We start from the raw sequence: 26,787 nt of genomic DNA, 5'->3' as shown, positions 1-26,787 counted from the left end.
ACAAAACTTCCTCATGCTCCCTACAGCCCCGATCTCGCACCGTCGGATTTCCATATGTTTGGCCCAATGAAGGGCGCAATCCGTGGGAGGCACTACGCGGATGATGAAGAAGTTATTGATGCAGTACGACGTTGGCTCCGACATCGACCAGTGGAATGGTACCGTGCAGGCATACAGGCCCTCATTTCAAGGTTGCGTAAGGCCGTAGCATTGAATGGAGATTACGTTGAAAAATAGTGTTGTGTAGCTAAAAGATTGGGGAATAACCTTGTGTATTTCAATTCTGAATAAAACAACCCCTGTTTCAGAAAAAAATGTGTTGCATTACTTATTGAACTGCCCTCGTACAATGTGTACCTATCATCGACTGTAGATTTTCCTCATGTGGATCTAACGACCGTAAACAAATACAATTTGCTAACATGATCAATGGTAATCTATATAATTAATATATTACTTAGATTAATTTGTCGAGCAAGACTGCCCTAATAGAATAGTAAAATTTAAATAATAGTGAAACTGATCAATAATATACTTAAATACTTGTGTTAGCTTTTATAGAGTAGCTGGCAGTGGGAGCATTCAGTCCACACATTTGGATTTAACACATATACAGCACTTCGTTTTAAATACCATAGATGATATTTATAGAAATTCGTAGTGAATAGTGTGTCCTAAGATAAAGGACGTAACAACTTTCTACATGAGCTGAATTTCGTATCTTATTCCCTACATGACTGGCTGGGAGATGCAGTTAGAAAAGCGTTCATAGTAGCTGCATTTCTCAATATATCTAACTGAAACTCGGTTATCTCGGTAGCACTGGACTGTACGCTTCCGATAAACAACACTTGGTCTCAAATGCTCATCACACTTGGCAGCAGAGCAGTAACGTAATAAATTCTACAGGGGAGTTGAAGAAAATCTTTTACGATACGGAATCTAAGAATTTCAATCCAAGTGAGCAGGAATTTGTGATGATTTAATGTCATTAAACAAATCGAACTCACTAGAAGTTTCACGTAGGCCATTTTACTGAAACGAAAAAGCCACACACTGGAACTAAAGTCTACTCAAGTACATGCCTGTTTGTGTTGCAAAGATATTCATTATTGGATGCCAACTAATTGGAATACACATTTCCGTTTAGAGCTTCATGAATAAAACGAGTGCGACTTTTGCCTTGGAGGAATAGTTACCCACACGACTTACGGCTTCGGCACCACAATTGTTCCTACTTTTAATTTACGTCTATCATCAATTAGCTGATTAATTTTGAAAAGATTACTGTTATCTTTGCCTGAACTTAATATAACATAAAACAAACGTAATTTTCGAGTTCACTGACTTGTACCCATGTTCCGCTGTTAGCCAGTCATATTGCTTACTTTACATAATCACAAAAAATTACAATTCCCTGTAATACAGTCTTTGACTTCCATGCCATACTTTTATAATCACAGTTACGTACAAACACATTAATAATGCATGACAGCCACGAATTCATCATTTTATGCGAACAGATTGATTCGTCATTCTCTTTTATGGCAACGAGGTTTAGTTATTTTAAATAGTTAATTTCTTCGCTATTTCTCTGTTTCAGAAAAGATATAAGACTGGTTAAGAAACAACGTCATATATTTACTTATATACAGACCATGGTCACAGCTACTATAACAGCTCCAATTTTGTAGAGAAGCACTGTATGCTGCCTTAAGATTACCCAAGAGCGTTGTACTCAACACATAATAGCAAAAATCATACTTGAATCTAACAAGAATAGAACGAACAAAAATATGCCAATAGTAATAGGTTCACTGCAGTTCCGTTACAACGGGCTTTAAATATTTTGAAACAGATAAAGGACGGTGAGTGTACTTTCCTGATATGGCTATTTCCATTACCAATGTACGTTAAATTTGGAGGCAGTGTTATATTTGTAGTCTTGTATTTATAGGTAGTTCTTGCACGCCTTGAGAGTGTTATTTATTTGGCTCAAATTGATGAAACAGAGTAACTGTGCAGCAGAAGTATTAGTCTAAGAGTGGATGATGGAAAGTAACAGCTGGCTCTGTAGATGTGTGAAGTGCGAGATGAATAAGACTGTTTTTACACATTGATCAGTTAAATTTCAAGCATTAGATTTTATTTATTTAACGGATTAAGAAAAGTCATCACTTATATTTTAGAAAATGAGAATATCGCATATCACAAGGGTACATCTTTTTTATTCTTAAAAGAAAGTTACGGCTATTACATTGATTTCTTTTACATACGTTGATAAAGTTTAACTCTTTTTCCAAGCTGTTCCAGTTGTAATTTAACTTTTCCGTATTTGACGTGGCTCACTACGAAGCCATTGATTTGAATATCCTAGTCAGTGGGCAATATAAATTGTGCAATTACAGTCTGTTCCGCTACGTGCTTTGAATAGTGTGATTAATTGGCAGATACAATTCGAATCGTAATTTTTTGCGTTTATTCGACTGTTAAACAATTTACTTGCGGTGGCCTGCTGTACTAATTATTCGCTCCACATCCGACAGTTACCAGTACTGGATTGTGGTGAGTTCGATTGCCTCGCAGCTACCCAACCCATGATAGGAGTGTTCAGTCACTAAAAGGCGGCCATTTACATTGCAGTGAGTGACCCAGTCATGATGTAAAATAAAATGACAACCAATATTTCTGATCCTAGTGCAGGCAATAATCATCACATTGACAACATAGAATCTGTTTGCATACGCAGCTCAAAACTTGTACGTTATTTCATATTGTCGCCTTTTTCTAGGTAAGTACCACAGCCTTGAGAAATTCGAAGAGAGGCATCACTCCACCAGTTGATATTTCAATTTATGAAGCGTTATTAATTTCGAGCGTAGCCCATTCTCAGATGCATTTATAATATACGTGGATATGTCTTTCTTTCGAACATAAATGGCATTCCATGAGTAGCTGTGTGCCATACGGTCTTGAAAATCACAACAGCTCACGGCACGTGATTTCCGTTTTACAGGGATGATAAACTCACGTCTATTTTAGAGGCATTTGAGAATGGTCTACGGATAGAGCTATCAGTATTTAACTGTTTAAATGCAGAACCCTGAAACTATGCCTCCATACAGATTGTGGATTAAATCACGAGAAGTTCTAGTACCCATAAAACTTTTCTGGTTGACACGCACCATTGTGGAAAACATAGAGATCTCATATATACGGTATCAAATATTCTAATAACATCCACCCCTGCATTCGTTATTTTAATGGCACTCCTAAATTTATGAGCTTTTTTTAGCGGTTTAATGTTGTTGTTGTTGTTGTGGTCTTCAGTCCTGAGACTGGTCTGATGCAGCTCTCCATGCCACTCTATCCTGTGCAAGCTTCTTCATCTCCCAGTACCTACTGCAACCTACATCCTTCTGAACCTGCTTAGTGTATTGATCTCTTGGTCTCCCTCTACGATTTTTACCCTCCACGCTGCCCTCCAATGCTAAATTTGTGATCCCTCGATGTCTCAGAACATGTCCTACCAACCGATCCCTTCTTCTAGTCAAGTTGTGCCACAAACTTCTCTTCTCCCCAATCCTATTCAATACCTCCTCATTAGTTACGTGATCTACCCACCTTATCTTCAGCATTCTTCTGTAGCACCGCATTTCGAAAGCTTCTATTCTCTTCTTGTCCAAACTAGTTATCGTCCATGTCTCACTTCCATACATGGCTACACTCCATACAAATACTTTCAGAAACGACTTCCTGACACCTAAATCTATATTCGATGTTAACAAATTTCTCTTCTTGAGAAACGCTTTCCTTGCCATTGCCAGTCTACATTTTATATCCTCTCTACTTCGACCATCATCGGTTATTTTACTCCCTAAATAGCAAAACTCCTTTACTACTTTAAGTGTCTCATTTCCTAATCTAATTCCCTCAGCATCACCCGACTTAATTTGACTACATTCCATTATCCTCGTTTTGCTTTTGTTGATGTTCATCTTATATCCTCCTTTCAAGACACTGTCCATTCCGTTCAACTGCTCTTCCAAGTCCTTTGCTTTCTCTGACAGAATTACAATGTCATCGGCGAACCTCAAAGTTTTTACTTCTTCTCCATGAATTTTAATACCTACTCCGAATTTTTCTTTTGTTTCCTTTACTGCTTGCTCAATATACAGATTGAATAACATTGGGGAGAGGCTACAACCCTGTCTCACTCCTTTCCCAACCACTGCTTCCCTTTCATGCCCCTCGACTCTTATAACTGCCATCTGGTTTCTGTACAAATTGTAAATAGCCTTTCGCTCCCTGTATTTTACCCCTGACACCTTCAGAATTTGAAAGAGAGTATTCCAGTCAACATTGTCAAAAGCTTTCTCTAAGTCTACAAATGCTACAAACGTAGGTTTGCCTTTTCTTAATCTTTCTTCCAAGATAAGTCGTAAGGTCAGTATTGCCTCACGTGTTCCAACATTTCTACGGAATCCAAACTGATCCTCCCCGAGGTCGGCTTCTACCAGTTTTTCCATTCGTCTGTAAAGAATTCGCGTTAGTATTTTGCAGCTGTGACTTATTAAACTGATAGTTCGGTAACTTTCACATCTGTCAACACCTGCTTTCTTTGGGATTGGAATTATTATATTCTTCTTAAAGTCTGAGGGTATTTCGCCTGTCTCATACATCTTGCTCACCAGATGGTAGAGTTTTGTCATGACTGGCTCTCCTGAGGCCATCAGTAGTTCTAATGGAATGTTGTCTACTCCCGGGGCCTTGTTTTGACTCACGTCTTTTAGTGCTCTGTCAAACTCATCACGCAGTATCTTATCTCCCATTTCATCTTCATCTACATCCTCTTCCATTTCCATAATATTGTCCTCAAGTACATCGCCCTTGTATAAACCCTCTATATACTCCTTCCACCTTTCTGCTTTCCCTTCTTTGCTTAGAACTGGGTTGCCATCTGAGCTCTTGATATTCATACAAGTGGTTCTCTTCTCTCCAAAGGTCTCTTTAATTTTCCTGTAGGCAGTATCTATCTTACCCCTAGTGAGACAAGCCTCTACATCCTTACATTTGTCCTCTAGCCATCCCTGCTTAGCCATTTTGCACTTCCTGTCGATTTCATTTTTGAGACGTTTATATTCCTTTTTGCCTGCTTCATTTACTGCATTTTTATATTTTCTCCTTTCATCAATTAAATTCAATATTTCTTCTGTTACCCAAGGATTTCTATTAGCCCTCGTCTTTTTACCTACTTGATCGTCTGCTGCCTTCACCACTACATCCCTCAGAGCTACCCATTCTTCTTCTACTGTATTTCTTTCCCCCATTCCTGTCAATTGTTCCCTAATGCTCTCCCTGAAACTCTGTACAACCTCTGGTTCTTTCAGTTTATCCAGGTCCCATCTCCTTAAATTCCCACCTTTTTGCAGTTTCTTCAGTTTCAATCTGCAGTTCATAACCAATAGATTGTGGTCAGAATCTACATCTGCCCCAGGAAATGTCTTAGAATTTAATACTTGGTTCCTAAATCTCTGTCTTACCATTATATAATCTATCTGAAACCTGTCAGTATCTCCAGGCTTCTTCCATGTATACAGCCTCCTTTCATGATTCTTGAACCAAGTGTTAGCTATGATTAAGTTATGCTCTGTGCAAAATTCTACAAGGCGGCTTCCTCTTTCATTCCTTCCCCCCAATCCATATTCACCTACTATGTTTCCTTCTCTCCCTTTTCCTACTGACGAATTCCAGTCACCCATTACTATTAAATTTTCGTCTCCCTTCACTACCTGAATAATTTCTTTTATCTCGTCATACATTTCATCTATTTCTTCATCATCTGCAGAGCTAGTTGGCATATAAACTTGTACTACTGTTTAATGTATGTAGAACAAATTGATAAGAAGATGTTAGATAGTGGTACACATATCTATCTTTCCCGTGTTCATAAAAAAGTGGAAACCTCAAATTAAAAGTGACATGTCTTATCAGCAACTGTGAACTTTAGTGACATAAAAGTGATTTCTTTTGAAATGCCATAACTGCTTCATATCTACTTTCAGCAAAGCAGTTTCACTTCTTCATAGTATGTTCTGCCGGACCTTGGTGGCCGAGCGGTTCTAGGCGCTTCATTCTGGAACCGCGCGACCGCTACGTCGCAGGCTCGAATCCTGCCTTGGGCATGGATGTGTGTGATGTCCTTAGGTTAGCAAGGTGTAAGTAGTTCTAAGTTCTAGGGGACTGATGACCTGAGATGTTAAGTCCCATAGTGCTCAGAGGCATTTTAACCATAGTATGTTCTGATTTAGTGTGAGGTTAGTATTTGGGGTTTCCCTTGTTGAGGATGTGCATAAGAAGGGTGTAAGACAGTCAGATTAATTTAAACGGCGTCATTGTGTATGTACACTTGGGAAGCTTACGTTTGAAGTTGTAAACGGTTATGGTGGGCAGGCGTTTGATAACAGGCAAATGTTAAAGTTTGCCAATGACGCAAAAAACAGATATTTCTGTTTATTGCACGGACCTGTGATAAGTACTATACACATTCATATTTCATGTTGTTAATAGACATTGTCATTTGTTGTGTTTGCCTACTGATGGATGGAGTTAATGTGGTTTTGACATCACCTTCGAAGTAATTGTTTTTGAGTTGTTGTAAGCATGAGTCCAGATACGAGAATTTGCTATGGGCGGGCAGTTGATGACACATAGCGCGGAGCTACTGAAAAGTTCTTCCTTTTCTTCGGAAACATCTCATAGTAGAAGTGCGGGAGTCCGATAACGTGGGGATCTCATCTGAAGGTGTTGTACAGATAACTCGGTACGCTGATGGCTGACTCGTCAACTGAAGCAGCTGTGGAAGAACATTTCAGATACACTGTTCGACAAAACACAAATAAGCACAACTCCTACTCAATACTGGTTCCATTCCATCATTGGCTGTCAGGTACAGCACCCGAGTCTGCCTAAATAAAATAAAAAACTCCCAGTATTTTGGTTAACCACAGATAACAAGGAAAGAATAACTTGAAGAAATACAGCCACCAGCCCCTTTTTTGTATACTTTTATTTTTTTACAAGGTCGAATTAGCGCTTCCACCCATGAGATTTCGTTTAGCTACCACGCTATGAGCATTTGATTATTAAATAGGTGTATTTATCTTTGTTCTGTAATTAGTGTTTTTTCCACCTTTATATCCGTAACACATATAATTTTATATTCATAGATGTAGGGTTTTAAACGAAGAGCATCCACGTGTTTGGAGAATCGTATTTGCAGGCAGAAAATACTATTCCACTTTAGAAACATTTACTATAATTTAGTCGTCATTCTGTCGCTGTTAGTCACTGCTCCACTGGATAGACCATTCATGTCATTTGCTAAAATAGTCATGAAAAAGCAATTGATTACAGTAGATAGTAGTATATTAAGCAAAAAAATCTAACGTAAAGGGGCATGTGCCTACATTTAAGGGTAATAATATTACAAATATAAACATAGAATGACTCAAGAAGTTGTTTCGAAATGTGCAGGAAGGCTGTCGCTGGACGTAAGCTGTAATTTATAATATAAACCAATTGATTAATCGGTCACATGGTGAATGGTGCGTTACATCTGTGAACGTGAAAGTTTCTGTGCTATGGATATAAATGCGGAGAAAAAAGCTGACAATTACAGAACCAAATTGAGTGCATCTGTCCCTCAGTTGTCCAGTAATTAACAGAAAATAGACAATTCGGAAGACGAGGTAGCTAAATGAGATCTTATTTTGTACAGTGCAGCTGCAGCACTTAAAATTCACGTTATACTGATCTGTAACACGCAACTTAAAGATGGGTGAAAACCCATTGCAGAAAATAAAACTGTGCAGAAAAGTGGCTGGATGCTGTATTTCTTAAAGTTATTGGATCCGCAGCCTCGGAGCTCAACTACTATTAATCTCAACAAAATAATTTTATTCGTGAAGAAATGTTAGAATTTACGTTCTGTCGACGACAAGGTATTAGGAGACAGAATAAAAGCTTGAGTTTGGGAAAGATGGTGCAACAAAATGGCCGTTCCCTTTGAAAGCAAACATCCTGACATTGGTTTAACCGATTTAGGAAAAGCAAAAATAATGTAAACTTAGATTGCCAGACTAGATTTTCAACCATCGTCCTCCCGGATAGCAGACTCGTGCATTAACACTCCGCCATCTTACATAACCTAAAATAAATATAAGTTCCGACAGTGCTTAACGCACGAAAACGTCCAGCAGCTAAACTACACACACTACTGAAAATATTACCTTGGCAACGCACTCAAAAAGTCACTGAAGAACGAGAGACCTATACCAAGAAATAAAATGAGAGTCCAATAAGCGACGCAACTTTGAAATGTCTCACAAGTGCTAAAGACACAAATGTGACAAACTGAAACATGAGGCCGGTACCACGCAGATCATCAGAGGTCCAGTGTCCGTCGGGATCGAAACTGCGTACCTCTCCTTCCTCTTGCTGTGCCTTGTACACTCTTGGGCTGGACGTTATGTAACTGCTAATTGTTAAGCTCCGAATTTACTTCAAGAAACATTTACAATTTTTATATAATTAGTAATTGCTAAAAACTAATCACATGGTAAAAGGCACGGTCCTTATTGATGAACTTGAAATAGCGGAGTAAGTCGTATGATGGTTGATTCACTAACAAATAATAAATATTAAATTATCAAGATTGCAATTTCTTATTATTTATCAATAGTTCCTGAAATTAATCATTAATAATGAAAGTAGAATACTGTAAGAGTAGAAAATTAATTTACTTTCTGCTGATTCAATGATAATTTTAATACAATTTATATTATCGGTGATTTTTATTGTGAAACATTAACTGAAACAATGACCAAATGAATTACATAAACCATACATTATAAAAAGTAATGAGAAGTGTATATGAATGTCAGTTGTCATACACTGCATTGCTGTTGATTCTAGCTTGCCTTTTTGATGAATTAAATTAGTTTCTGATTAGATTTGCATATCATTGCTTTTCACTGGGGTATATCCGTTAACGGGTCTCGCCGAGCCCGTTACAACATTGATTGTACCGGCATCACATATGGGAAAATAGTTGAGTTATTATTACTTTCACGTTAATGAAACAAATTTAGCGCGGTATCAATTTGTTTAGCGCGTCATGCTCTTTACAGTCATTTAAAGTGCTTGTCTGTCTCTCATACGGTTACAATAGCGTGATCGTACACTGAAATTAGAAAGGACTGGCAGGAAAAAACGCAGCCCCTGATTTGCGTTAGTGACCAGCTGTGACAGGACGACCTGAAGCTGAGTTCTGTCACGTGCCTTGCCACGCCCAACTGACGCACGCGTCGCTGCTGTAACGTCATGGAGTACTCCCACGTGCTACCTGTTAATAGGAGTGAGTGCTTTGTAACTGCTTAAACAATGATTATACGGTGTTTACACTTGCATGAAAGTAGCCCATGGTTTATATATAAACAGCAAGGGAAACTTTTCTGGACGTGGAGGCAACATTTCCAGAATCCATGGACCATTAGTAATTGGGATCCAAATGGGATTAAACATTCATTCAAGAGAGACATAAATACTGACATTTCATTTGCTAGTACAACTATTTTGCAGTAAAATAATTATGTACCTCAGCAATTTTACTCTTCATATTCGGAATATATACGCTGCATAAACTTTATATACGATGTACGGGAATCAAAATATTAGTACTTATGCAATGGACATAGTTATTCCTGTCAGCTGTTATTAACTGCAGTAATAATAATAGATGGAACGGGAGGAATAGGGAGACCCAGAATCAGATGGCGGGATAACATTCGGGAGGACACAACTAGGATGAACAGCAGCAGCAACTGGACAAACTGTGCATTGGACAGGCAGAAGTGGAAGAGGCTCATAGAGCAGGCGTATGGTCGATAAGGCCCTTGCCGCATGTAAAATAAAAAAAAGTAAGTAATAATAAAACTGACGTATCAAACTGAAAAAGGTACTATTACGTGGTCAGCTGTAGCATAGTTTTATTTCAATTAATTGTGGTACTATTATCAGGAATATTAACTGCAAAAGTAGGTTCACATCTGTTCACTTTAGGAAGCGTAACCAAACATGATTCTTTAAACTAACCAAAGAGGAAGAAAAGATGGACAGAAGAGGAAACAGTAAATGGTTCGAGTTACAAATTAACTAAATAAGAGTAATTCTCTATGAAATCTTTTAATATAGAGTTTAGTGCGTTTACAAAAATATGAGTATACGCGTTACACTACGCAGTTTGACAACACTTGAGGCGGCCGCTGTGACCGAGCGGTTCTAGGCGCTTGTCTGGAACCGCGCGGCCGCAACGCTCGCAGGTTGGAATCCTGCTTCGGGCTTGGATGTGTGTGATGTACTTGCGTTAGTTAGGTTTAAGTAGTTCTAAGTTCTAGGGGACTGATGACCTCAGATGTTAAGTCCCATTAGTGCTCGGAGCCATTTCAACCGATTTTAACAACACTTGCATTTGCTTGTGTTACAGTGTTAGTGCATCACATATATACTATAAAGACGATAACGACCACTCTACACATTAAATAAAAATACACAAAGAATTTATGCTGGTCTAAGCACGTTTTAGAAACTGCGGCGTTATAACGTTCTCGAGTAGCTCTACTTGTTCTAACTATCGCACAGTGAAATAAATTTATTAAAGTACGCTACCCAGTGTCTATTGTAGTGGTAGACAAGTTCACATATAGGAGATAGGTACATGCGACACGTGGTGATGGTCAGCGTTGTGCCTCCTAAGGAAAAGATAGGATGTGAGGTAGATTAAATTAAATGACAGTGACGGCGTGGAAATTATCACCGTCTGAACACAATATCGGACTGGACAAATATTGGGATTGAACCCTTCCAGAGTTCGCCGAGGAGACTGCTTAAAAAGAAAACATGGATGTCCGGACACCATATAGTTAGTGAATTGACAATAGCACCGATATTGATGGGCTCACATTGCGGAGGACGCTAAAATCCCTGTCCGAACAAAAAAAAAGGCTCTGAGCACTATGGGACTCAACATCTTAGTTCATAAATCCCCTAGAACTTAGAACTACTTAAACCTAACTAACCTAAGGACATCACACACACCCATGCCCGAGGCAGGATTCGAACCTGCGACCGTAGCAGTCCCGCGGTTCCGGACTGCAGCGCCAGAACCGCTAGACCACCGCGGCCGGCCCTGTCCGAACATCCAGATTCATGTTTTGCGTGATTTCCATAAATTACTCAAGCAAATGCTGGGACGGTTATTTCGGGAACGACAAGACTGATTTCCTTCACAATCCTTCACATTTCAGAGCTTGTACTTAGTCTCCAATGACATCGCCGTGGACGGCACATTAAACCTTATATTCCTTCCTTCTTAACGATTAGGATATGAGGAATTGTTCTGCTAAATATACACTAGGACAAAAGAAACAACATGCCACGAAGGCAGTATCCGTATGGGACGGAATGGTGTTAAGGTTATGTACATATACCGACAAACATATGAGTAAAGTTTCAGAAAATTTGGATGATTTATTAAAAAAAAAAGAGCTTCACAAACTGAGCAAGTCAATAACGACGTGGTTCACCTCTGACCCTTACGCAAGCAGTCATTTGGAGTGGCATTGAGTGTTTGATATTCTCCTGAGGGATATCGTGCAAACGTCTGTCCAATTGGCGCTTGAGATCGTCAAAATCCCGATGTGGTTGGAGGGCCACGCCCACAAAGGTCAAAATGTTCGCAGTTGGAGAGAGATCGAGCAATTTTGATGGCCAAAATATGGTTTGGCAAGAACGAAGACAAGAAGTAGAAACTCTAGCCGTCTAACGGTGAGCATTACCTTCCTCAAATACAAGCCTAAGATGGATTGGGATGAGGCGCAACAAAATGGGGCACAGAATGTCGTCGATGTACCTCTGTGCTTTGAGTACGCCCCGGATGAAAACCAAGGGACCTCCGTATAAATTGAAATGGTACCCCAGATCATTACTCCTGATTGTCGGGTCGTAAGGCGTGTGACAGTCAAGTTGGAATCCCATTTCTGTCCAGGGCGTCTCTAGGCACGACTTCACTAGTTATCGGGGTTCAGTTCGAAGCGGAACTCATTACTGAAGAGAATCCAGGCCGAATGTGCCCTACAGCACTGCAAACGGGCTTGACGTCAATGGCAGTCGGCGCAAGGGGTGCTGTGGGCCCAGCCCCCTCTCTGTGAGCCTCCTTTTACTGCTCGTTGGGGTCACTGAGGCACTAGAAGAAAATTTTCACTCTGCAGCGGAGTGTGCGCTCGTATGAAACTTCCTGGCAGATTGAAGCTGTGTACCGGACCGATACTCGAACTCGGGACCTTTGCTTTTCGCGGGCAAGTTGTAGTGCCCGCGAAAGGCAAAGGTCCCGAGTTCGAATCTCGGTCCGGCACACAGTTTTAATCTGCCAGGAAGTTTCACTGAGGCACTTGTTGCACGTTTGATCGATAATGATTATGATTAATCCGCGAAGCTGAGACTGCCCCTCTGACGACTGTTCGGTGCTCACCTTCCTCTCAGCTTAGCACAGCCGCATGTACTAGAAAATTCTGCACGATCTAGTAATACCCGTTGGAAAAGATTTGCTAGTGGGGAAACTCACGTCAAGTACCGAAACAAGTACATCCAATTAGGCATCGAATCTATTCTTTCACTTTCTTTTTAGACGCAGGGGCACCCCTACGCCTGTAATAATCACAAATTAATGACACTTTTCGTTCAGTATCACGTAAATGGCTATGTAAAATAGAAGCTAGCATAATTAGATGAATATGATCACAAAACTGGAATCATGGGCGCAATGGAAAATTTATCTACTGAATGGCTGAGCTGGTTGTCATACACAGTCCTGACACGCGGCGGAAAATTAATGAGATGATGCCAACTAGAAAAGGCTGCTATTGCCGAATGAGCTTTTGTTCGCACCTGCCCTGCACCCACTAATCAAGTATGAACCTCATTTGGTCATATCTGATCCACAATCAGAGTGTCATACGCACGACACCAGGAAAATTCGGATAAATGGCTGGCAGTAACAATAACAGGTGCTGAATTGGCTTCGGAATTGAACTGTCCGTCCCAGCGAATTGAATACCGGCCCTTATGACACGGCGGCTGGTTCCGACGTGCATGCTCGAATCGATGCGCGGAAAAATGTCCCGCAAACGTAATCATGGAGCGTAACGCAGTTGCAGTTCCACTCTCCGCCCTCGCAGTAATTGTCCCACGTTTATAGAATCGGTGAGACCTGGATTGAGTAGAACGGAAACGGCAGCAGAAGAGATCAGGAGGTCACCATAACCGCAAATATACCAGTCAGGGAACAGTTAAAAGAGTTTGGAAGTTACGGCTAGAGAAACATACGCTGCCTCGTCATTGACTTAATTACAAGAAACTTACTTCCGTTAACGCTGATATGTCACAGAGTGACGTGTCTTGCCAGGCTGGTTGGTCTTGCAGCGTTTTACTTCTAATCTTCAACTTGTGCACGTTTTACAAGGGTAACTGTTTTGTACGACATGATGGATCATTCCTTTGTAAGGGAGAATATGGAACAGCTGACAATTCTAGTTGTAGCTGCATACAATTTTCTATCATATTTGATGTACAATTGGATGTAATGGGCATTTGATGCAATTTTCTGTTATGGAACTGGCCACTTTCCGTCGTTATTACCTGCATCGTGTGATATTATGGTTTACAACCTGGCTCGCTCTCTATGCAGCTTTTAACTACAAACTATCCTAGCCTTGTTAACACATAATAGGAATGCATGTACCGGCCGGGGTGGCCGAGCGGTTCTAGGCGCTACAGTCTGGAACCGCGCCACCGCTACGGTCGCAGGTCCGAATCCTGCCTCGGGCATGGATGTGTGTGATGTCCTTAAGTTAGTTAGGTTTAAGTAGTTCTAAGTTCTAGGGACTCATGACCTCAGAAGTTAAGTCTCATAGTGCTCAGAGCCATTTAAACCATTTTTAGGAATGCATGTCATTGCACGGCTGTTGCTATTAATGATGTTTTTCAGTGCACATTCAACAACTTTTTACGCTTTGAACGATCTAAATGTGGTCGTTAAAAGCAACCGAAAGCAGAAGCCATAATTAAAACTACTGTCTAGCCGGTAAAATTTATCTAAAATACGTTTTATTCAATAAAAAAACCTACTTCACGCTGTGTCAGCAACAGAGTTCTCTGGCGTATGTCGCTCCAATGGACTATTAACGCCGAACATGTGCAAAAATGGACTGTAAGCTATAAAGTAATATTCCACGAAGTGAACTTATGATCCATCTGTAGCAGACACTGACTTGGTCACGTGACAAGGTGCAGACGCAGTATTGTTCGTGACGCCCTGTTTGTTGTTGGTAACAGCATTCAAAATTCAGTCAATAAAACAGTCATACTGATTTAGATACGAGCGCACAATGCAATTAGAAGATGCCTGAAAACCCCTTGCACGAAACAAAACTGTAAAACAAAGGGGCTGGTTGTTGTATTTCTTCAAGTTATTCGATCTACAGCCACGAATCATACCTACTACTATCAATATTGATAAAATAATTTTATCAAGGAAGCAAGATTACGATTCACGTCCAGTCGGTGAAAGATACTCTGGATCGGAACAAAAGCTTGAGGATGGGAAGGATGGTGAAATAAAAGGCCGTGTCCTTCCAGAACGAGAATCCTAGGATTTGCTTAAACGTTTCCACGAAAGCACAGGAAAGCTCAATCTGGATTGCCAGACGGAGATTTAAACCATTTGTCTATGGTAACTTAAGTAGGCATTACAACGTAGATAACATTTTTAGGGTAACCTTTTCTACTTGGTACATAATGTAAGACATAAAATTCGAAAAATTGCTTTCAAACACTGAAGTCTCGCAATACTTCGTTCACTTCATGGTTGAGTGCCAGTGGTCTAGGAGTTGCATTTTTGACTACTATTCAAAAAGATCTACGGCGGTGGTTCGTCCCCACCCGCTGTATAAACTCTGAATAAAAACCATCAGCAATCGCGGCCGAAGATTTTAGCATAAGAAGTCACCCTCGTTCTACCAAGGACCTTACGAAACAGGGCGGTGGAGCCCTCTCTCCACCTTGGGGTAGAAAACTGCCCCTAAAAGGCGGAAGAAGCAGCAATCCTCAACGGTATGAGAATGTAGAAGGCAGCAGACTCCACTAAAGGCACTTAATATGTATCCACAGCACATATGGCCTGTAACTGAAGAAGTCTGATGTTGATTTCTCCATTCAAAGGGTTCCGCGCTAGTCCGAGGAGGAGAGACAAAAATACCATAACCAATGTGGAAGCTACATTTTACAAGTCGGAGCTTGTAATATCAGAGGACGGACCCCACAGGGAATCTAGGAAATTTGGAAAGGGAAATCGAAAATCTTTGTCTAGAAATACAGGGATCAGTGAAGTGCAAAGGAAAGAAGAAAAAAATTTCTGGGCAGACGAACGTAGAATAATATCAACAGGCGCAGAAAATGGTACAAGGGGAGGGGTTTTTATTACAAATAATAAAGTAGCTCACAGAGGAAGTAACTCTGAACAGAATGTACAGAAACCAGCGCTGACAACAATAACTGAGATACAAATACCGATGTCACAGGAGAGAGTATATGACGGCACAGAACAGGTGACTCAGGAGATAAAGGTAGAAGATAAGTTAGTAGTTACGGGAAATTGGAGAGCTGTGATAGTGGAAGGAATTGAAGACAGTTTTACGGGAGAATATGGTCTCAGTAGTAGAAATGAGATAGGATAAAGACTTGCAGAATAGCGCAGCACGCTTGGTCTGATAATAGCGAACGTATTTTTCAGAAATCACAAGACTTAAGGCATACTTGCAAAAGGCCGGGAGGAAAAGGCGGAGACCAGCCGGACTTTGTCATGGTGAGATAGGTATCTCGGAATCAGATGATAGATTGTGAGGCGCAGCCAGGGCCAGATATACAGGGCTATTACAAATGATTGAAGCGATTTCATAAATTCACTGTAGCTCCATTCATTGACATATGGTCACGACACACTACAGATACGTAGAAAAACTCATAAAATTTTATTCGGCTGAAGCCACACTTCAGGTTTCTGCCGCCAGAGCGCTGGAGAGCGCAGTGAGACAAAATGGCGACAGGAGCCGAGAAAGTGTATGTCGTGCTTGAAATGCACTCACATCAGTCAGTCATAACAGTGCAACGACACTTCAGTACGAAGTACAACAAAGATCCACCAACTGCTAACTCCATTCGGCGATGGTATGCACAGTTTAAAGCTTCCGGATGCCTCTGTAAGGGGAAATCAATGGGTCGGCCTGCAGTGAGCGAAGAAACGGTTGAACGCGTGCGGGCAAGTTCCACGCGTAGCCCGCGGAAGTCGACGAATAAAGCAAGCAGGGAGCTAAACGTACCACAGCCGACGGTTTGGAAAATCTTACGGAAAAGGCTAAAGCAGAAGCCTTACTGATGACAAAGTCAAACGCTTTGAATTTTCGGCGCGGTTGCAACAGCTCATGGAAGAGGATGCGTTCAGTGCGAAACTTGTTTTCAGTGATGAAGCAACATTTTTTCTTAATGGTGAAGTGAACAGACAATGTGCGAATCTGGGCGGTAGAGAATCCTCACGCATTCGTGCAGCAAATTCGCAATTCACCAAAAGTTAACGTGTTTTGTGAAATCTCACGGTTTAAAGTTCACGGCCCCTTTTTCTTCTGCGAAAAAAACGTTACAGGACACGTGTATCTGGACATGGTGGAAAATTGGCTCATGCCGCAACTGGAGACCGACAGCACCGACTTCATCTTTCAACAGGATGGTGCTCCACCGCACTTCCATCATGTTGTTCGGCATTTCTTAAACAGGAGATTGGAAAACCCATGGATCGGTCGTGGTGGAGATCATGATCAGCAATTCATGTCATGGCCTCCAAACTCTCCCGACTTAACCCCATGCGATTTCTTTCTGTGGGGGTTATGTGAAAGATTCAGTGTTTAAGCTTCCTCTACCAAGAAACGTGCCAGAACTGCGAGCTCACATCAACGATGCTTTCGAACTCATTGATGGGGACATGCTGCGCCGAGTGTGGGAGGAACTTGATTATCGGCTTGATGTCTGCCGAATCACTAAAGGGGCACATATCGAACATTTGTGAATACCTCAAAAAACTTTTTGGGTTTTTGTATGTGTGTGCAAAGCATTGTGAAAATATCTCAAATAATAAAGCTATTCTAGAGCTGTGAAATCGCTTCAATCATTTGTAATAACCCTGTAGATTCAGATCACAATACAGTAATGATGACGCGGAGCCGAAGTTTTAGAGAATCGTCAGGTAGAAGCAACATGCACAGAAGTGGGATACTGAAGTACAAAGCAATAATGAATTCCTTTGAAATTCTCTGACGCTGTAAATACTTCGATAGTGAATAAATAGATCAAAATAGGGCAATGACAAACATTGAAAGACGCACTAGCTACAGGGAAGGTAACTGCGAAAAATAGTGGGTAACAGAATGAATTCTTGAATTAATCGACGAAAGAACTTACAAAAATGCCCTTAAATGACAGCACTGAAGCAGTGTAAGTCAGAAACAAACGACATAAATGGGGAGGTTAGGTGAAATTGCATGACTAAAAACTGTGAAGAAATCGAAAAAGAAACGGTCGTGGACAGGACATATTCAGCATATAGAATACTCAAAACAACCTTCGGTGAAATAAAAAGCAAAGGTATCAACATTAAAAGTATAAGAAGGATTCCGTTGTTAAACGCAGAAGATACACCGGATAGATGGAAAGAGTACATTTAAAATCTCGCATGGAGGAGGAACTGTCTAATGGCGTGACAAATACATAACTGGAAGTCGATCTGGAAAACATAGGAGACAATTATTATAATGAGAGTTTAACAGATCTTCGGAGTTCGGAGGGGGGGGGGCGACTTGTGATCAAAAAAGGCAGAAGTCACGATAACATTCACTCTAAATTTCTGAAATGGAGGAAATGACTACTAAATGACTATTGAAGTTTGTGTGTAGAATCTGTTACACTGGAGACATGTTATCAGGCTTTCGGAAAATATCATCGACATATCGTCGCAGATAACAGTGGCAGATAAATGTGAGAATTATTGTACAATTATCACTGACAAAAATAACATACAGAAGAATGGGAAAGAACACTGTCAGTCCCTTAGGTGACGACCAGTTTGGCTTTATTGACTGTAAAGACATCAGAGAGGTATTCCAGACATTGTACTTGATAATGGAAGAAAAACTGAATGATCATAGGATGTGTCGATCTGAAAAAAGCGTTCAACAATGTAAATTGGTAAGAGACATTCAAAATTCTGGAAGAAATGTTTATACGCTTTAGGGAAAGGTGGGTAATATACAATAGGACGATGACGAAGAGGTAACAGTAAGAATGGCAGCCCAACAACGAAGTGTACGGATTAAAATGGTTGTAATACGGTCCCTACTCTTCAGTCTATACTATGAGGAAGCAATGATGGAGGCAAAAGACAGGTTCAGTTGTAGAATTAAAGTACAGGGTGAAAGAGTGACAATGAAAGCCCTCAGTAGATACGAGGAACGCTGTCGCCCATACTGAATGGAAAGCATAATCTACTGCTCAGCAAGACGTAAGTATGAGGAGTGGCAGAGATGAGGTTAATAGGAAACGTACCTTCAAATTTTGGGACAAAGAAATAGACGAAATGAAGCTATTCTGCTCTTTGAAATCAAAATAAGCCAAGACGGACGAAGCAAGGAGAATATAAAAAGTAGGTTACGAGAGTAAGAGAGGGTATTCTAGACCAGAAGAAAAGCACTAGTAGCCAACATTGGCTTTAAATTAAGGAATAAATTTCTGGGAATGTGTGTGTTTGGAGCACAGCATTGTATAGATGTGAATCATGGTCAGTGGGAAAACCGTAAAAAAGAAAATAAAGGTGTGTAAGATGTGGTGTTATAGAAAAAAGATGAAAATTAGGTGGACTGGTAAGATAAGAAATGAGGCGGTTTTTAGCAGAAACTTTGAGGAAATAAATTAGTGGAAATAATTGACAAAAGGAAAAAGGACAGGAAGATAGGAAATGTGTTAAGACATCTATGGTACAGTATTGAGTCGTAGAGAGTAAAATTGCAATGGAAGAAAGAAAACGGAGTAAATGTAACAGTTCATTAGGAATTCGGGTGTAAGTGCTAATCCGAGATGGAAAGGTTGGCGGCCGGCCAGTGTGGTCGAGCGGTTCGGGGCGCTACAGTCTGGAACTGCGCGACCGCTACGGTCGCAGGTTCGAATCCTGCCTCGGGCATCGATGTGTGTGATGTCCTTAGGTTAGTTAGGTTTAAGTAGTTCTAAGTTGTAGGGGACTGATGATCTCAGAAGTTAAGTCCCATAGTGCTCACAGCCATATGAACAATTTAAAGCCTGCCGGAGTGACTGTGCGGTTCTAGGCGCTACAGTCTGGAACCTCTAGACCGCTACGGTCGCAGGTTCGAATCCTGCCTCGGGCATGGATGTGTGTGATGTCCTTAGATTAGTTAGGTTTAAGTAGTTTTAAGTTCTAGGGGGACCGATGACCTCTGAAGTTGAGTCCCATAGTTCTCAGAGCCATTTAAACCATTTTTGAACAATTTGAAAAGGTTGGCTTAGGCGATGAAATCGTGCCGGGCCGCATCAAACCAGTAAGTGACTGATAACGTAGAAAAATAGTTAATTACATGTTTCTTCTTCAGATACAAGTGTATATAATCGATTGCCTATAGGAAATTTCTGAAGGAAGGGAGATTGTGGTTAACATCTTGTCAGCGATGAGTCAGAGGGTAGCTCATGCATGAATTAGAAAAGAATGATGAAGTAAGTCGACCATGTCCTTTACAAAGAACGATCTGGTGTTCACCTTCATCGATTTAGCAAAATCACGCAATACCTTGATCTTAATGGCCGGATTTAGATTTCAAACAGCCTTACTCTCGAGTGTGAGTTGATTGCCTTAAAGAGTAAGTCACATCCGTTCGACTATATTTCTGAGGCGGCGAAACTGAGGCTGTGTGTTTAGCTCCGTTGTGTACCTTAGAGATAAAAATAATAAATAATGAAGGTGGAAAATTGTACATACGCTACAGAAATTTAGTATCACATTGTAATCATTTTGTCCTAATTTTTCGAGCGCATAGTACGATGAAAGTCACTTAGCATTACGTGTCGAAGCTATAGTGTTGTACATTTACAAAAGGCATCTAAAAATTGAGGCGATTCCAATTTAGCTTCGTTCATGTTAATACATGTAATGCGTTACATTATATAGAAATGAAGTTCATCTTCACATATTAGGCGTACTGCTTTATCATTCCGTAATGATTTCTGACTGCCCTTTTCCAACTCATTTATTATCTTTACCATTCATTAACGATTTACCAGTTTGATTGAAAAGTAACAGAAGAAGAGAAATTTAATTGTTTTGATCCTTACGCGTAGCAACAGGGGTTTATCAATGTTACTGTGACGTATCTCGTTCTTGTTATGGGACCGAGCGAGGTGGCGCAGTGGCTAGCACACTGGACTCGCATTCGGGAGGACGACGGTTCAATCCCGTGTCTGGGCATCCTGATTTGGGTTTTCCGTGATTTCCCTAAATCGCTCCAGGCAAATGCCTGGATGGTTCCTGTGAAAGGGCACGACCGACGTCCTTCCCCATCCTTCCCTAATCCGGTGAGACCGATGACCTCGCTGTCTGGTCTCGTTCCCCACACAACCAACCAACCTACCAATCTTGTTATGGAGGATACAATTCTCGTTACTGTAAGGAACTAGTTCACCATTAAATTCATTTCAGAGTTTTCCGAGAGTTAATATGTATTTTTTCATTATATGTATTTATTCTTCTTCCACTGATTGCAGTGCAATCATATCACTTAATAATCAATCTAAATACAACCAGTTAATCAACTAAAATTGTTGTTCTTTTCACCTTCTATTGCAATATTTCGATGTTCTTCGAAATATCGAAATTTTCTGTCGTTTTTACACTGCACTCATTACTATCTGATGTTCCATTGACACGCATATTTCAAGATTTATTTAAACGTGAGTTCGCAGGAAGTTACTAGTGTTGAGAAGTTGTTAAATACTTTGCCCCTGCGATCTGCTTCCGTTAATTCACAATGGATCGCCTTAATTACTCTGTGACAATGGTCAAAAGTAGTTAGATATTTTGTGCTGTTAATGATTCATATGATCTCAGTAAAATCACTAACACAAGCAGTTATTTGAAATGATACTGTCAACTGAATTAAATTGGTTCTGTATGTCATGAAACCGGAAAGCAGCAGTTATTAATGTATCTCCGTCCCACTAACTGGCTGTTCGATTTAACATAAGTTGATAAATTTAAATTGTTCTCGGGAAGCATACTACCGAGGTGATTCCTTACATACATTTACTCTAAAAGACAGAGACAGAGAGAAAACGATACATCACGAAGGAATCATCAGAATGCGGAGGAAATCGGTAGATGTTACGTACATGTACGGACAAACAAATTATTCCAGTTTTAGAGAAACTGGATGATCTAATCAAGGGAAGAGCTTACATATTGAGCAAGACTATAAGAAGCTGGTTTATCTCTGGCCCTTATGCAAGCAGCTGTTTGGCTTGACATCGACTAATACAGTAGTTGGATGTCCTCCTGGATGCTGTTGTGCCAGAATGTGTCCAATTGGCCCGACAGATTGTCAAAACCACATGCTGATGGAGGGCCTCCACGTAAAGCTCCAGATGTTCTCAACTGGGGAGGGATTCGCCGACATTGCTGGCCACGCCGGGATTGGTAAGCACGAAGACAAATCGTAGAAACTCTCACCGTTCGCGGGCGGGCGTTATCTTCCCCAGGACGGTATGGGATGAAGTGCGACAAAACTGGGTGTAGAGTATCGTCGACATGGCGTTGTGTTGTAGGGGTGCTGTTGATGATAACTAAAAGTGTCCTGTTATGAAATGGAATGGCACCGCACACAACACCTTGTTGTCGTGCCGTGTGGCAGGTGACAGTAATCTCACTGACTGGAACAGTCTCCAGTGAAGATACCCGCTTTGAACTGAGCCACGATGACCATCATAGATGTGTCGGGAGATTCCCTGGACACCAACCGGACTTTCACCCGCTATACAGCCCGACAAACGGTAGTCACTGCCTGGGACACTATTTTTTTTTTCACAGCGAAAGCCCTTGGTAGTTATCCGTGGCACCTACACAACACAGAGATACGTCGATGATATTCTATGCTCCTTTTTTGATCTTCATGGCAAGCCAACCTGGACATATATCCCAAAAAGGCAATGCCCGCCAGCACACAGTTTCTACCACATGACTTTACGCTCGCGTAGTCCTACCTTGGGTGTCAAGCTCATCGGATCTCTCCCTAATTGAGATCGTTTGAGCAGTAGGAGCAGGCCCTCCAACCAGCTTGGGATTTTCACTATCCAACGCGCCAGTTGAGAAGGATTTCGCACGACGTGCCTCCGAAGAGTATCCAACAACTCTCAATCAAAACCAAACCGAATAGCTGCTTGCATAAGGGCCAGAGACGAACAAACGCTTTCCTGACTTGCTAAATTTGTAAAGCTCTTTCTCTTGATTAAATCATCCAGTTCTTCCTGAAATTGTAATCATTTGTTTGTTTGTGTATTTAGTAAGTTTTAACGAGTGAGTACAGAAATAACCCAGGAGATAATGGGAGCAATCTTCAGAGGTGCCCCACGCAGTTACGTTACAGCAATCCCGTGTCAGTAGAAACGTGTCCTACTATTCGGACAGCCAGCAGATCGTGTTAGGTGGGAAGACTGACAGCCAGCAATTAACATACGCTTAAGTAGTTGCCAAGGACATAGAGATAAAATTCATATTTCTAATGTCAAATTCGTGTAGGCTAAGGCAAAAAAATTGATTTTTGGTATATCTTCCGTTTTGTTGGAGGGCAGGGTGGAGGGTATAAATTGTAGAGAGAGACAAAGATATGAATACACTAAACAGATTCAGAAGGATGTAGGTTGCAGTAGGTACTGGGAGATGAAGAAGCTTCCACAGGATAGAGTAGCATCGAGAGCTGCATCAAACCAGTCTCTGGACTGAAGACCACAACAACAACATCTACTCTGCAGTATTGCCAGGTAGTGTAAGTCAATGTAGATTCGGATCTTTTGTAGCGTCTGATGGAGACCGACCATGTCCGCAGCTAGTGTCCACATACTCTCCACACAGTGCGAGACGAACTGCTCACCTAAGAGCTCCGCAGATTAGATTGGTTTCCTGGCACAACCGGTTATTTTTTGCCCTGCTTCATATATACTATCCAATCGAAATAATGAAGAGTCACTGGCCTCTGTTGCTGCCAGCGAGGAAGGGTTATAATATCCACTTCCTGTACACTACTAATCAGTGACCTGCAGCAGTCCAACTACTTAAAGACACTCAGATCCGCTCACTGTGGAACGTCCCCTCAGAACTATTTATACATATGAAACGTCCACTTAGAACAATTGTACAAGACTGTGCTTAACCTGGCACACAATAATTTTAGCGCAACGCAATCTGACTATCAAAAATCCCTGCAAAAGAATGGCCCTGACAAACATTAAACTATACCTTTCACAAATCACTTACCTCACAAAAATCTTCGTTGCTCGAACTACTGCAATACAGCGAGTGCCACTACTGCCAGCTAAATAAAAGATACAAACTACGGAAGGCACTAACTACTGATAGTCTTAGCAAATGAAAGATTCTAATAGAGAACAAACAATGTATTTACCTCAAGATTCATAATATATACAGCAGTTCATGACATTTTTCAAAACTCCGCCATCTCTCTCCCCACATCCACGACTGCTGGCGGCTCACCTCCAACTGCGCAACGCTACGCGCTGTTAACATCCAGCTATAGCAGTTCATGACAACAATGGCAGACAACAATGCAAACTAGCCACAGACTGCACACAGCACAGCCAGTGATTTTCATACAGAGCGCTTCGTGGCATTACCCATATAAAAATCTAAACAGCCTACTTACATAGCCCCCATGCTCCCCACAAAAAATTTTACAAAATATTTTTGGGCAGTGGCCAATAAAGATTGATAAAATTTTTCATAATTACAATAACAAAGATATCAAATGCACACACTTATTGATACAATGTTGGTCAACAGCTCAAATTTTTTCACAGTCAATAAAGACAGTCCTGATCATTCATCATAAGAGTAAACCTGCAGTTTGTTTGCTCAAAGTCTGAGCAGTAAAATACAATGCACACAGAAGTAGTGGATTTCCATGCAGTCTTGAAGAAGTAGTATTGTCCTTCCAATGGTAAGACAGTGCTGACTCTTGACATGCTGACAGGTAATGGGCCACAACAGAGCAAACCCACAGCAGAGTCAGTCGACGTTTCGAAGAATATTGGTAGGTAGGTCATCACAGAGTAGACCCACTGTAGTCCTGGTAGAGATTGTGGTATTTGTGGGCCACCAGAGGTGCAGACCCACTGTAGTCCTTGTAGAAATTGTGGACAGGCCCACTGTAGTCCTTGTAGAGATGGCCAGCAGCCATTTGTTGCGACTGTGCAGGTGCACAATCACCATCGAAGAGTCTTGCAGAGAAGATAGCAAGTCCATATACCCCCACTTGTGCACTCACAAAGTTTGTGGAATTGTCCTTAGAACCAGCAATGCTGTTATCCAGTCCCTTGCTGAATTATTAACACACGTGCAAACACTAACAGTCCCTACTTCTCACATTTTGTGCATTACTGTGACCAACAGAAATGTGTGCAGTGAAATGAATGCTTACAAGTTACTTAATTTGATTAACAGGTGTCAATTACAATATTATAACATAAGAATACAATGACAAAGGTACAAAATACATAATTAAAAACATAACAATACAGATAACATTTGTAGTACAGGCTTTACAAAAGAATAGAAATAAACATATACATCAGTGTTACAGAAATTATGACATGAGTACAAAAATAAAAGATCAGAATCACATTTAAAAATTCAACTTCACACATGAGCATTAAAACAACACAGAATAAATAATGTCTAAGCATCTTTACAAAGAAAATAACAGAGTATTAGAAAAATTCTACAACATAGCTCTCATCAGCACATAAACACATCAACACATAAAGACAGGAAAACCACAAATACACAAGGGTACACAAACATATAGTGGGATAACACAAAAGGAAAGGACAGGGTTTGTTTTACTGCAGTATTTTGCAAACAAAACTTTCTTTACTTCTCGGAGATCTCCCTTCATTCATCATTATTCCCAAAAAGTCCTATCTATACCTCCTTCCTGTATTCTATTCATATTTCTTTCAAAATAATTATTTCTGATTGTACAATACTCATTTAGGCCCAAAGATTTTTCATATAACTTCGCATTGCATTCTTTACCTATTCTCCATAGTCAGTGTCTTATATAGTCTACCCCCTCTTAAGCTAACTTAAATCTACTGAGCTCAGATATATATATCAAGGGACGAGCCAATGCAGCATCACATAAAACAGTTAATATAAACAGCAATGAAAAAAAACGCAGATTTGCGAAGCAAGCAGCATTAAGAAATTAGCAAAAATCAAATTCAATAACACTATGCCTGGCAAACAGCAGCAGCAAATATAAAAATATAAAAAATATAAAACTTATATCTATACATGACATAGCTCAAGCAGAAAAATATTACAGTAAAAACAACAATGCAGAAAAGGGAAATGTCTATTCACAACCTAATGTCTATGTAATTAAAGTGGTGCACCACAACAACTTATTGTAAAAAAATATTACCATGTACTTGAAAAGAAAATTATGTGTTACTGTTACTAGTTCCTTCTTATTGTTCTTTCCTTTCCAAGTGCTCCTTTTTTAAAGAATGTGGATCATAAAATAATTATTTAATAGATCTGTTGACAGAAAGTGTTCACATTAGCAAATGCATTTCATTTTATAAAAGCAATGCTGCAACACAGCTGGAAACCAGACATCAAATGAAATAAGCAACTATGAAAAGCAAAGCACAAAAATATCATTCAATAGTCATGTGGCATTTCGTAAGTTAGTAGCACTCAACTCTCGGAGAAAGACACTTGTCATAATCAGGTGTGCAGATGTACGAATATTTCCCATCAATTCATAAGCATTTCAGTAATTAGCACAAAGTGCGAGTAATCATATGTTTTCAAGTAACGAGGGTGTCGCATTAGCGATGAAAGGCACACCCTAATGGCTTGTTCTCCAGGTGTTTGACACAGCTGTGTGCCCACAACGCATTACAAAAATCATATGTTTTCAAGTAACGAGCGTGTCGCATTAGCGATGAAAGGCACACCCTAATGGCTTGTTCTCCAGGTGTCTGACACAGCTGTGTGCCGACGACGCACGTGCAGGTGGTCACTTAACTTTCTTACGGAAATATTTACGACAGCAGTTTCCGCTACAGTGACAGTCTCATATAAAAATTTCACAGGTCGAGAATTTGCGTTGCAAATGTGTAGAAACAAAATCCTATGAATATAACATTGTCCAAAAATTTTCGCCGGCATTGTGATACATTCACGCATTTACACACATTTCATAACTCTTAAAGTACGATTCTTGGTTTCCAACATCCTTTTTCACAAGTCAAGAGCCCCTAAACACT

The sequence above is a fragment of the Schistocerca cancellata genome, chromosome 5, assembly GCF_023864275.1.
Source record: "Schistocerca cancellata isolate TAMUIC-IGC-003103 chromosome 5, iqSchCanc2.1, whole genome shotgun sequence".
NCBI lineage: Eukaryota > Metazoa > Arthropoda > Insecta > Orthoptera > Acrididae > Schistocerca > Schistocerca cancellata.
Note: the sequence above shows the minus strand (reverse complement) of the source record.